At 44.5% G+C, this 12,914-nt stretch overlaps 1 pseudogene; it reads left to right on the forward strand.

Annotated features, from left to right (window-relative positions):
* LOC149231644 (protein FREE1-like) overlaps window positions 1–12,914 on the forward strand; it is a 160,556-nt pseudogene that overhangs the window by 109,588 nt on the left and 38,054 nt on the right.

Genomic DNA, 12,914 nt, shown 5'->3' on the forward strand with positions numbered 1-12,914 from the left:
CGTCTGCCCGCCCGGCTGGTGGCTAGGAACCCCAGCGGTCCACCCGCCGTCCCAGCTGGTGGCTAGGTGATTCCGGGAATTGCCTAGCCACCAGTCGGGTGGGCGGGCGGGCTGCCAGGGTGGCGCGGGCTTGACTGCGCCACCCCGGCGGCCCGCCCAGGCCACGCCACCCCGGCGGCCCACCCGCCTGCCCGCCCGGCTGGTGGCTGGGTGATACTGGGAATCACCCAGCCACTAGCCGGGTGGGTGGGTGGGCCGCTAGGGTGGCGCCAGCCTTGGCCACGCCACCCGGGTGGCCCGCCCACCTGCCCAACTGGTGGTTGGGTGATTCTGGGAATTGCCCAGCCACCAGCCAGGCAGGCAAGCGGGCCACCTGGGTGGCGCCAGCCCAAGCTACGCTACCTCGGTGGCCCACCTGCTCGCCCGGCTAATGGTTGGGCGATTCCAGGAATCGCCAACCCGGCGGCTCGCCCACCAGCCGGGTAGGCGAGCGAGCCACCTAGGTGGCGTCAGCCCAGGTTGTGGCACCATGGAAGCCCGCCCACCTGCCCGCCCGGCTAATGGCTGGACAATTCCGGGAATCGCCCAGCCACTAACTGGGGCTAATGGGCTGGGCGATTCCGGGAATTGCCCAACGGCCCGCCCGCCTGCCCGGCCGGTGGCTAGGCAATTTCGAGTATCGCCCAACCACCAGCTAGGCGGGCCATTGGGCTGCTGAGGTTGCGCAGCCCAGGCCGTGCCACCTCAGCGGCTTGCCCGGCCGCCCGGCTGGTCGCTGGGGGATTCCTAGAATCGCCCAGCCACCAGCTGGGTAGGCGGGCGGGCCACCGAGGTGGCGCAGCCTGGGGTGGTTGGGCGATTCCAGGAATCGCCTAGACACCAGCCACCAGCCGAGCGTGTGGGCGGGCCGTTGGGGTGGCGCGGCAAGGGCTGGTGCCACCCAGGGGACCCGCCCGCCCGCCCGACTGGTGTCTAGGCAATTCTGAGAATCGCCCAGCCATCAGCCAGGTAGGCGGGCAAGCTGCTGAGGTGGCACGGCCAGGGCTGGTGACACCCTGGCGGCCCGCCCGCCCACCCGGCTGGTGGGCCACTGGGGTGGCGTGGCCTAAGCTAACACCACCTCAGCAACCCGCACGCTCACCCAGATGGTGGTTGGGTGATTCCGGGAATCGCCCAGCCACCAGCCGGGCGGGCGGGTGGGCCGCCGGGGTGGCGCCAGGCTCGCGCCACCCCAATAGCTCGCCTGCCCGCCCAGTTGGTGGCTGAGCGATTCCCGGAATTTCCCAGCGACCAGCCATGCAATTCCTGGAATCACCCAGCCACCAGCCAAGCGGGAAGTCGGCGTGGCGTAGCCTGGGCTGGCACCACCCCGTCGGCTGCTCGCCCGCCCAACCAGTGGCTGGGCAATTCCAGGAATCGCCCAGCCACCAGTCGGGCAGGCCGTCGGGCTGTCAAGGTGGCGCAGCCTGGGCTGACACCACCCCGGCGGCCCGCACGCCCGCCTGACTGGTGGCTGGGCAATTCCGGGAATCGCCCAACCACCAACCAGGCGGGCGAGTCCACTGCGGGTGGGCGGGCCGCCGTGGTGGTGCTAGCCCAAGTCGTGCCACCCCAGCGGCCCGCCAGCCCAGGCCGCACCACCCCGACGGCCCGTCCACCCGCCCGGTTGGTGGCTGGGCAATTCCTGGGCGGGTCGCCGGGTTGGCACGGCCAGGCCAATGTCACCCTGGCGGCCCGCCTGCCTGCCCGGCTGGTGGCTGGTGGTTGGGCGATTCCCTGGAATTGCCCAGCCACCAGCCGGGTAGGCAGGTGGGCCGCTGGGATGGTGCGGCACAGAACAACGCCCAGAATCGCCCAGTCACTAGCCGGGCGGCCCGGAATCTCCCATCCACCTGCCGGGCAGGCGGACAGGCCACTTGGGTGGATTCAGCCCAGCCGCGCCACCCCGGCGGCCCGCCCGCCCGCCCAGCTGGTGGTTGGGTGAAGCTAGGAATCGACCAGATACCAGTCGGGTAGGCGAGCGGGCCGCCGGTGTGGCGCGGCACAAGTCGGCGCCACCCCGGCGGCTAGAATCGCCCAGCCACCAGCCGGGCGGGCGGGCGAGCCACTATGGTGGCACCAGCGCTGGCCATGCCACCCCGGCGGCCAGCCTGCCCAGCCACCCACCCACACAGGTTGGCGCCACCCCGGCGACCGAAATCGCCCAGCCACCAGCCGGGCGGACCGCCGGGGTGGTGCCAGCCCTGGCCACACCACCCCGGTGGCCCACCTGTGCGCCCGCCCTCCCCTTCCTCGCCCGGCCACCCAACCAGCCACCCACCCACTCACGCCTGATTCAAAGATCCATTAGAAGAGGAAAATGAGCAAAAGGAAGCATAAAATATTGTGGAAGAAGACAATGATGAAACTCTAGAGGACGAAGAGTTTGGATTACGTGACATTGTTGATTAAATTTAAGTTATGCTTGGAAATCAAGCTTTGCAATGTTTTGACTTTAACATTTTATGAGAAGAATAAACACTCAATTAAGGTTGTTATGCGTTCAATATTTGTAATATGTGATTTTCGCATTGATTTTTAAGTTAATCATTATTTTTTGAAAAAAAAGTGATTATTATTATTTTTTTGACATCAAATTCATAAGAAAAACTATTATTTAACCATTTTTAGTTAAAAATTTTGTATAAAAATTGTGATTTTGACATGTCAATTCTAGCAAAAAATTATCAAAACGTGTAGTTTTTTAATTATATTTATGTTAAAAATGGTTATTTTTATGTCCATTGTTAAAAAACATTGTTTTTTAGAAACAATTATTTCATGTGGATTGAAAACTTGATTAAGGATGTATAAATATGTAGAATATCGAAAGTTCAAAATATCGACCTTCTAATTAAAAAATGCAAAACAATAAAAACCTCACTACAAAAAAAAAAAAAATTAAAATAAAAAACACAAAAATTTGAAGAAAATTACCACTTCAAAAATTATCAAATTTACAAAATAATTATTTACATTTCATACATTAGAAAATTTTAAGCCAAAAAATAGGTCTTTTAAAAAAATGGTCTGATGCAGAATATCCACTTTTTTAAATCAGCATGAAAATCACTACCATTCTAAAACGTAATGTACATAAAAAAAATTAAAGTGCCAAAACTTATGCTCTAAAAAAACATGTATGTTCTACATCACCCCTGTTCAAAATCAGGTCACTTTTTTGCTATCTCTACGAAACGGGTAACAATATTAGTTCCCGTTTCAAAGTTTACATTGTTATGCCTTAACGCCTTCCTTCTAGCGAATCTTTTCCTATAGACTACGACTCATTTCTCTGGGGTAAAGATCTAGAGTCCATTTGGGAGTACCTTGGGGTTTGCAGTCATCAGTGGCAGATCCTTCGCTATCGATAGTGGGAAACCATCATTGTCCCTTGATTGGTATATTCTTCCATGTGTTCGACCTCAGCTCATTTATTCGCACTTGTTAGATTGTACTGGGTACCTTGACTATCATTATCTTTATCAGTGAGTAGTCTCGCGTTTGTTAACGGTATACACCAATGACCGGTAATCAAACGATTTCTCACATGGTCGACTTCAGATCATTTATTCACATTATGTAGAAATGTACCACAGTGGTCGGTGAAGACCTCGGGTTGCATCAGCATTCTTTGGTTCACTTGTCAGTTGCTCCTATTGCTACTAGTCAATACCATGTTGGAAATAACACTGAGAGGGGGGGGTGAATCAGTATTATCAAATCAAACACATTTTCATTTTCATGCGCAGATATATATATATATATATATATACGCTACTTTATTTATGGGAACCCGCGTATATATGCAACTATGTCTAAAGCAACTAGCGTATATCTAGTAAAATTATGATTTAGTTAATCCATTAAATGTTGATCTTAAATCAGTGCATCAGAACTTCATTAACCATAAGAATAGTAAAAAGGTGCAGTAAAATGGAACAGATCATCGCACACATGAACACAAGATATAAGGTGGAAACCCAATGTGGGTGAAAACCACCAATCGCAATTCATCTCTATCTTTCTTTTATAAGAAACTTTTTTTTACAATATTTCTGTACTGGTGCAGTCTTATACTAGTATGCAGGCTTCTACCTGTAGAAAGCTACAACCTTCTCTCATTTTCCAGCTTCTCCTGGAAGGGAGCTACAACCCCCCTTAGCTCTTGTACTAGCTGAAGTACTAGTACGTAGGTGTTGACCTACAGAAGGCTACAACCTTCTCTTTTCTTCAGGGACCACATTTCATAAATTTTCAGACTGGATCCATAAATAACATCAATCAAACATCAATTGTAACTGCATCAACCAATCCCCTTAGCACCAACCAAAACTAAATCAATCAATCACCTCTTTGAATGCTGTAACCAGAATACGATAACAGTAACTAGACACCAATCCTGAACCCAGAATACTACTGCAATAAACAAAAGTAGCTAAAACATATTTTTAGAGACGTACGCTACTTCAAGATGAAGAACCTGCGTGCATACGCCGCTGTCTTAAGGCAAACCTGTGTATACGTTGTTTTGAATTATCTAACTAGCGTGCATACGCGCCTTCGCTATGCCGAACCTGCGTACAGATCTATAAAAGATAATTTACCCTTTTCAATTATTCAGACATCAGTTATACCTTGATTATCAGATTTATAGATCAAGTCATCCGCCAAATAGATCAAAACACACAAAGATACTTGTATTCAAGCCTTGAGATCTTTACCCATCAATAGAACTTATCCATCTTCTAGTGCTCAGGTTCCTCCTTGATTCAGATCCAGCTATGCACCACAACCCAATCACCAGTATTCTAGATCATGCTCTTCATTAAATATTCAATACTTGAGTGAATAAATTTGCCTAATGATCTCCTTCCCCTTTTTATAGTCTTAGGCCTTACTCAATACCATGGTCCAAAACCACTTAGAACCAATACTTGGGACCCAATACCTGGGTTCAACACTTCGGATGCAATACCATGGTCCAAAACCATAGGTCCAAATACCAGGGACTAAATACCATGGACTAGAAACAAGTTTTCCCGCATGTACACGCTTTTCCTTGCATGAAAGTACGTGCATATGCATACGCGTCTTTTGATTGGTGAACCCACATGTATACGTGGCTTGGTTACGAGGAAACTGCATATATCTCTTTTTCCTTCATTTTGAGAGCCTGAACTATGATCTGACATTTGAGTGAGTTGCCATCAAGGACAACATCTATGTCATAGTGCCAAACCTGTGTCATAATGCCAACAATCTCCCCCTTTTGACTTGACGGAAACCCCAAGTCACTCAAAGTAATTCTCCACCTTTGACATCAAGGGAAAAGGGTTATGCCCCCCTAACTATAGGCAAGGTCTACAAAAATATGTTCTACAAGAAAGAACATGACGTTATATATCATGAATGACCTTCCTATCACCAAATACTCATACATACATCCATCTCCCAACCAACTTGGGATATACCAATATTGACTCATCCACCCAACCAAGTCGAGATACATCAAAAGATTACACATGATAAAACAAGAACATTACATCATCCATCCCAGGCATAGTGGGGAAACAAAATAGGTCATTACATGACCTTGATGATAAAATATATACATGACATAGAGACAAAGTATCTAAAATAAGACTATGATAGTCATCAACAACTATCATCAACAACATCTGTCAATCATCATTCAGACCAGCAACCATGTTCTCCCTCTGCACCTGTTCCACCTGAAACCAAAAACAACTATGAACTTGAACCAAGATCTCCTAAGATAATGCCAAAAATGCATTATTAGAAGTATATATTCTCCCCCTGAACTTGTGCCAGATGGTCTCTGTCAGACCCATATCAGACTCTTTTCATCCTGAGCCTGGCCCACTGTTTGTCTTAGAACCAACATATACATGATTGTATCCACAGAAACCGACGTAAGTACGTGGATGCTCCCCATGAAACTCACGTACAAGCACTTTTCTTTGAAACAGACAAGTTTCAACAGCAAGATGATGCATCAACTACTCCCAACTTCTGTCTGAGGTATTCAAATGTCTCCCTGGGTAGTGGTTTGGTGAGTATATCAACAACGTGTTCCTTGGAGGGAACATATTCCAATTTGACCTTTTGTTCAAGCACTTGTTCTCAGAGAAAATGATATTTGATAGGTATGTGCTTGGTCTTTGAATGCATGACAAGATTCTTTGAAATATTGATTGCACTTGTATTATCACATAAAATGGAGATAGGTGGAGTACAAGTGATTTGAAAATCTTGCAAAGTTTGCATCATCCAAAGGAGTTGTGTGCATCAAGATGAAATAGCCACATATTCTGCTTCAGCTGTAGATAAAGCTATTGAACTTTGTTTCTTGCTGAACCAAGATACTAATCTGGAACCCATAAAGAATGCACCACCACTAGTGCTTTTTTTGTCATCCATGCTTCCTGCCCAATCTACATCTGTATATGCATGAAGTGTGAGATCTATATCTCTAGGATACCATAAGCCATAATTTTGTGTTCCTTGAAGATATTTGAAAATCCTTTTAACCGCCTGAAGGTGTGCTTCTTTTGGATTTGCCTGGAATCTTCCAACTATTCCCACTGCATGCATGGTGTCTAGTCGGGTGCCTGTCAGATAGAGCAGACTACCAATCATGTATCTATAGGTCGGTTGATGTACTGCTACTGAATCGTCATTTGCGTTGAGGCTGCATCCTGTTACCATAGGGGTACATACTGGTTTCGAATCTTCCATGCCATATTTCTTCAAGATCTGCTTGAGGTACTTGGTTTGTGATAAAAAGATATTGTCTTTATTTTGTTGGACTTGTAAACCAAGAAAATATGCCAGCTCACCAAGCAAGGACATTTCAAATTCTTTCTGCATTACCAAAGCAAAGTTTTGACTCATGGCTTCTTCATTGCTACCAAAGATGATATCATCAACATACACAACAAGTATTAGAAATTTATCATTATCAATTTTTATATATGTATTTCTATCTGCTGATCCTTTTTAAAAACCTTGTTGATGGAGGTATTTGTCCAGACGATAATCCCAAGCCCTTGGAGTCTGTTTAAGACCATAAAGTGCCTTCTTAAGTCTGCATACAAGTTTTGGATCATTTCCAAGGATGAATCCATCTGGTTGCTCAATATACACTTCTTTGTCTAAGTCTCCATTTAAAAAGGCAAATTTCACATCCATTTGAAACACTTTGAACTTCTGAAAGCTAGAAAGAGAAAGGAACATTCTTATGGCTTCAAGTCTAGAAATTGGTGCAAACGTTTCTTCAAAGTCTATACCTTCTTGTTGAGCATACCCTTTACAAACAAGTCTGGCCTTGTTTCTAATAACATCTCCATTTTCATTTAGCTTATTTTTGAATATCCATTTGGTCCCTATGACATTCTTATCATTAGGTCTAGGAACCAATTCCCAAGTGTTATTCTTTCAATTTTCTCAAGTTCTTCATTCATGGCCTTGACCCAGCATTCATCTTTACATGATTCACTTACATTTCATGGTTGAGTGGAGGAGAGCAATGCTAGATAGCTTGAAGCTTCTAAAATAGTTCTTCTTGTTTGTACACCTGCCTCTTTCTGCCCCAAAATTTGAGTTTCTGGATGATTCTTCAGAACGTACCTGGATGGAGTCTTTTCTTCTACTATTATATGTTCTTTTGGTGCCTCATAGGCTTCTTCTTCCATAAGTCTAATTTGATGTGGAAGGATAGTCCTCATCATCTTCGAAATCTTCAGATTTTATCTGCCTTGGATTGTTTCCTTCTTCATCAACCACTACATCAATACTTTCAACAATTTTTCCAAGTCTTTTATTGTAACAATTATATACTTTGCTTTGGGAAGAGTAACCAAGGAGAATGCCTTCATCTACTCTCGGTGCAAACTTTCCAGGGTTTTCATCAGTCCTTTTGATGTAACATTTGCTTCCAAAAATTTTGAAGTATTTTACCGTAGGGGTCTTACCATACCAAAGTTCATGAGGAGTTTGAGTGTTGTTCCCCCAGATGTTTGTCTTGTTGAGAATAGTAACTGCAGCAAATGCAGCTTCAGCCCAGAAGGTTGCGGGAGTTCCAAACTCATCAAGCATAGCACGAGCCATTTGTTGAACCGTTCTGTTCATCCTTTCCACTACTCCATTTTGCTGAGGAGTCCTTGTAGTAGAGAATTCCCTTCTTATTCCATGTTCTTCACAAAAATAAAAAAAATTCATCCGAGGTAAATTCCCCTCCTTGATCAGACCTGAGGCATTTGATTCTACGACCTGATTCGTTTTCAACCAAGGCTTTGAATGCTTTGAACTTTTTGAATGCTTCGTCTTTATGCTTCAGAAATCCTATCCAACACATCTTGGAAAAGTCGTCAATGAACAATATGAAGTATTCTTCTCCTCGAGTGTGATAGACATTTCTGTGCCTTACAGCTCTAAGCATGAAATGTCCATAAACCAAGGGATCCTAAGTCCCTAAAAGTGTTGTTCCTGCCCCTAAAGGAACAAGGTCAACAAATTACAGCTTCTCCCAGAAGTTCTCCACCAGAAACTGCTCAGAATCAGTCAAACCAGGATCATTTCAGCTGCTCCACTAGCTACCTGCGTTGCATAGCACCCCAGTACACTAGCTAGGTGCGTTACAACACACCTAAATGCACTACCAGGGTGCGTTGAGTGGGAAATGACAAATGGCAGTGCCATTCCTCGAGGTGGAAAGACAGTGGAAGCTTCCAGAATCTTCCCCTATGACACTTGCCTCACTGAGTTCGACCAAGGATGAGTAAGAGGCTCTCAGTCTCCAAGTGGAATTAAGAACTGACAGAGAGAAGACACTAGTCAGATGACAAGTTGACTCATCCTCTTTACATACATCTATATATGGATCCCTCATCCCAGAGATCCGGAGGCTGGAATTTTGTACATTGCAGAGAATTGCTGTTGGTTTTGAGATTGATATCAGTGTATTGGGTGATTTATGCTTTGTTGGAGGTGAAGAAAGGATTCCTTTGCTGGGAGGTTGATGCTAGATCGGGAATCATTGGTTGTATCTCCTCCTGGATCTTCTTTTTATATCAATAAAACTATTTGAGTTTCTCCTACATGCTTGTGTATCATTGATGTTTGTTACATTTGTATGTTTAGCTTAAATCTCATCCTAAACTATTTATGAATATAAATCCATGTCTTTGTGTAGTTTTCTTCTTCTGTGATCTTACAGGAACTTGGTGAAGCTGGGCAAGTAAGGGAGCAAGTAGCTGGAAGCTGTCAAAGAGGAGAGAGATTGGATCAAAGGACTAGCGCAAGGCACAGGTTGGTTCATCCTATTCCTCTTCGTTTATAGTTCATAAAGAAGAATACAAAAGTAGTTTTCTCTGTTTGTTGCTAAGGAACTGTCACACCTTAGTGGGATAGGGTCATTCTGAATAGACACTTTTCCCCACAACAAAATGGTGACTCCGCTGGGGATCGTGTCTAATTAGTTTATTTGTGTTTCTCTTGTTGTTTGTTTCATAAACTTAGAAGTAGCAATCGAACTGCATTTGCCATTTACAAATGCAAAGAAGACACCTGCTACTTCAATCCACTCACTGGATCTGTTTATGATTTGAACAGTGGATTCACAAATGATCTGATTGCCCTTTGTGATAGCTCTTAGACCTCCTTTAAATCATCCCTCTGATTGTACATTACTGATTGCTTTTACTCGGCCAAAAACCATAGATTAAACTGCAAACCGTGACCCAGAACCCGGATAGAAGTTCCGTTTCTGCCCCAACGCAAGCTCTATGAAGAGGTTTTGCATTTCAACGCAGGTCCCGAGAGTGCTACCTGCGCTACAATTCAGTTTCTCTGTGTAACAGGTGCGCTGATCAGCTTTGCCTTGTGCAGCTGAGGTTCTTTGCTTCATTTTTTCCAGTTTTGTCTCTGATTTTTGCAGCCTGTGATCAGTGTGTGTACCTGTCTGAAAACTCCTTTTCTTTGCCTTAATTCTGCCTTCTTTGTACAAAAATACTGTAGGTGTTTTTGTGTGTTTGTGGCATCATTTACAGTTTTCCATTGCAAAAGTAAAATAGTCATACTGTCGTCCTTTGATTTAGATCTGTCGTAGCTGTCGATTTTGGTCTTAGGAGAAAGTTAATTTGCTGTTGACAGTCGATTATGCTTTTACTTTTGCCTTTGGTTTCAATTTGTGACTTTCTAGTGTCGAAACGAGTGTTTATTTCAAAATCATAAAGTGTCGTAATCATCTCTACCTTTTGATTTCGAAAAAAAGCTTGTTTGTGTTTTTCACTTGAAAGCAAATTCAGATTTGTACATCAACTTTCTTTTTAGGCATCAACATTAAGAAAGTGAAAAACAAATACATGCACATGTGCATTTGCATATTGATAGTTTGTATGGCTTGATTTAGGAAAAGTGCATTTACAGTGTGCTCTGTGCTCTTTGAGAAAAGATTGTGTCTTTCTTTTCCCCTTGTAGCTAGGATTTTCATTGTTAAAAAGAGATAAAAGATTTTCTTATCATCTTTAGATTGCATTTACGAATTAGATCTACATCTCGTGGTGAACCAAAAAAGGCAAACTTCATAAGAAAGATCAACTTAAAATAAATTTAATGAATCTAACAACGCTTTGGAACTTAACGCACAACATAGAGGTCTAGGCTAGAGACGTGTTCCGGCGTCGTAAAGCCTGGTAACTGTTGTCCTCACTGATGGTTGGGTGATTCCTCCACTGTGAGACGATAAGTGCCAGTACGTACTTGTGCTCTCACGTACCGTCGAGTATATATTGGGAGACCCCTATAGGCTTAAAACCTTTTATCCATAGGAAGCCGTGTCGGCTGCCCTACTGATCGCAATGCACCGAACACAACATTCGGGAAGATTGACTGCCGTACCGTAAAACGTATTCTGCGGTTTTGTGATTGGTTTGGTACTCCCTCTACCTAGATCTCCCGAGTAGTCCCTTTCGTTCCTTTTCAGACTCCTGAACGGAAAAGGTCCATCTGAGCACTTGTCACTTCATGCTCATTAAAAATCGAAGGCGACTAGAGTCATCTTTTGTTTTTTCTCGACTCTTTAAAATTGAAAAAACAAGTTGTGTCAAAGCGTCTAAAATTAATTTTTTTAAACGGAATAATCATCACCTTTCCCTCGTTGATCTTTGAAGTTAGTCTCCCTTCATCACAAATTCTTGTAGAATCGCTAAGAAATCTTTTGGATAGACTAAATATGTCTAAACAACCGTCGATATCTAGGACTGTGTCATCTGACACAACAGCAGCAGAACCTCCTGCTGCTACTCCAACAATGTTCGCCGGTATACCATCTGTCCCGGCAAGTTATCAACAACAAGCCGAAGTCCAATCAGGGACAACGACATGGTTAGTTCCTATTTCTTCATCCGGATTATCATCTGGTATTTCTTATGTTGAAACTCAACAAATTGATCCAATGTGTCTTCAAAGGCCAATCTACCCTTTAAGTACTGGATTACCACCATATGGAGGGCAGTATGCCTTTTCATTGTTCCCTCCTAGAGAACAACCATATGGGAGTTTACAACAAAGTTTAGGTCAAACTGGAATTACATCCAGCGGTTGGGTACCAATACTACCTCAGCAACCAAGGGTTGTATATTCAATGCAACCAGTCCACCCTGTGTCGAATATTCCCACTATACCTGATGTGGTGACTGCGTCGCAAGTACAAGCGCTACCTGTTGTATGTCAACCCCAAGTTTCTCAGGTTCCAATACAACAACCTCTTGTCTCGACATCTCAATCACAACCTCAGGTTAGTGCCTCCTTATCTGGAGCGACTCAGGCTCAAACAAGTACTGTGACTCCTCATCTTGGTCAACCATCCAGCATTGGGCATCAGCAAATGGTCCAACAACCATGGCTGGTTCAATCTCAACAACTGCCATTCCAGAAATCATATCAAGGACCTGAGCAACAAGTCTTTGTAAGTAATGGGCAACCGCATTTCCAAAGCGGTTATCAACAACCATATTATAATGGTTATGCCCATCAACCTTGTCAAAGTTGCCAGCATCAAATACATTATGCTGGTATGCAAAGACCCACTGCTCAGGCGATTCCATCTTATCCTGGGTATGCTTCGCCTAACCTGAATCAACAGTTGCCCTTTGTAGCAACTCTAGAATTACCAGATCTAAACCGGCTGACGAATGATCCAATTGCTTATGCCCCTTGGTCGCCGGTGATTCCGCATAAACTTCCATCAGATATTCCTAAATTTAATGGAAATTCGGGTGAAGATCCGTCGAATCATGTGATGACCTTTCATCTGTGGTGTTCATCAAAAACCCTAAACGATGATTCGATTAGGCTTCGCCTTTTTTAGAGGACGTTAACTGGTCTGGCAGCAAAATGGTACATCGAATTGCCTAGAGCTTCGTTCGACAACTTCAGTACCTTAGCCACAACCTTTTTAACCCATTTTCAGTTACCAATAAGGTACGAAACGGGAACAAAACTTCTTACCAACTTCAAACAGACAACGACCACTCACATATCTGATCATATACATGAATGGCGACGTCGTCGTAGAATGGTGAAAATGTATGTTCCTGATCAGCTCTTAGCTGAATGGTTTATTAAGTCATTGCTGCCTTCCATTATGAAAGATGTGGCAAAAGGGGGAGTCGTCACAGAAGAGCAAGTTATCGCTCGTGCAAAATATTTGGACTTGATTTACACTCAGTCCGGCACGCTCTATGATAAAATACCTGATGCTCCTAGACCAGAATTCTCAATTCCTCCTCCTCCTAAATCAAATGATGACTCTCATGTCGGCGATGGCGTGATTGATGCAACAGACACGA

The sequence above is a fragment of the Pinus tabuliformis genome, chromosome J (genome assembly GCF_031772625.1).
Source record: "Pinus tabuliformis cultivar Carrire ecotype Pingquan chromosome J, CPIR1, whole genome shotgun sequence".
NCBI lineage: Eukaryota > Viridiplantae > Streptophyta > Pinopsida > Pinales > Pinaceae > Pinus > Pinus tabuliformis.